This window comes from Chrysochloris asiatica, unplaced genomic scaffold (genome assembly GCF_000296735.1).
Source record: "Chrysochloris asiatica unplaced genomic scaffold, ChrAsi1.0 scaffold00467, whole genome shotgun sequence".
NCBI classification, from domain to species: Eukaryota; Metazoa; Chordata; class Mammalia; order Afrosoricida; family Chrysochloridae; genus Chrysochloris; species Chrysochloris asiatica.
Window position 1 is genome coordinate 355,025 of NW_006408985.1, and position 1,095 is coordinate 356,119.

Sequence of the window (1,095 nt, forward strand, 5' to 3'; positions counted from 1 at the left end):
AGTGCACATGGAACATTCTCCAGAATAGACCATGTTTTAGGCCACAAAACAAATCTACCTAAATTTACAAATATCAAAACACCTCAAAGCATCTTCTCAGATCATAATCCTATCAAATTAGAAATAAACAATAGGGAGACCAAGAAAATCAAGCCAAATACATGGAAACTGAATAACACCCTGCTGAAAAGTGACTGGGTAGTAGAAGGAATTAAACATGAATTCACAAAGTTTCTAGAAATATATGAGAATGGAAATACAGCATACCAAAATCTTTGGGACATGGCGAAAGCGGTGCTGAGAGGACAATTTATTGCAATGAACACACATATCCAAAAAGAAAAAAGACCTAAAATTAACACAGTATCTACAACAATTAGAAACAGACCAACAGAGGGAACCCACAGCCACTAAAAGAAAAGAAATAATAAAGCTTAGAGCAGAAATAAATGAGATAGAAAACAGAAAAAAATATAGAAACAATCAACAGGACAAGAAGCTGGTTCTTTGAAAGAATTAACAAATTTGACAGACCATTGGCAAACCTAAGAAAAGAAAAGAGTGAGAAGACACAAATAACATGCATTAGAAATCACATGTGTGATGTCACAAGGGAACCAAAGGAAATCATAAGGATAATAACAGAATACTATGAAGAGTTGCACTCCAACAAATTTGAAAACTTAGATGGACACATTTCTAGACAAACACGACCTTCCTAAACTTACACACAGTGAAGTAGAAAACCTGAACAGATGCATAGCAAAAGAAGAAATTGAGCACATCATCAAAAGACTCCCAACCAAAAAAAGTCCAGGCCCAGACGGCTTCACTGGTGAATGCTACCAAACATTCAGGGAAGAGCTGTCACCAAAACTACTCAAATTATTCCAGAATGTAGAGGAGGATGGAAAACTTTCTAATACATTTTATGAAGCAATTATAACCCTCATACCAAAACCAGGGAAGGACATCACTAAGAAAGAAAAATTATAGACCAATATCCCTCATGAACATAGATGCAAAAATTCTCAACAAAATCCTAGCCAACAGAATCCAGCAACACATCAAAAAGATAATACATCACGATCAAGT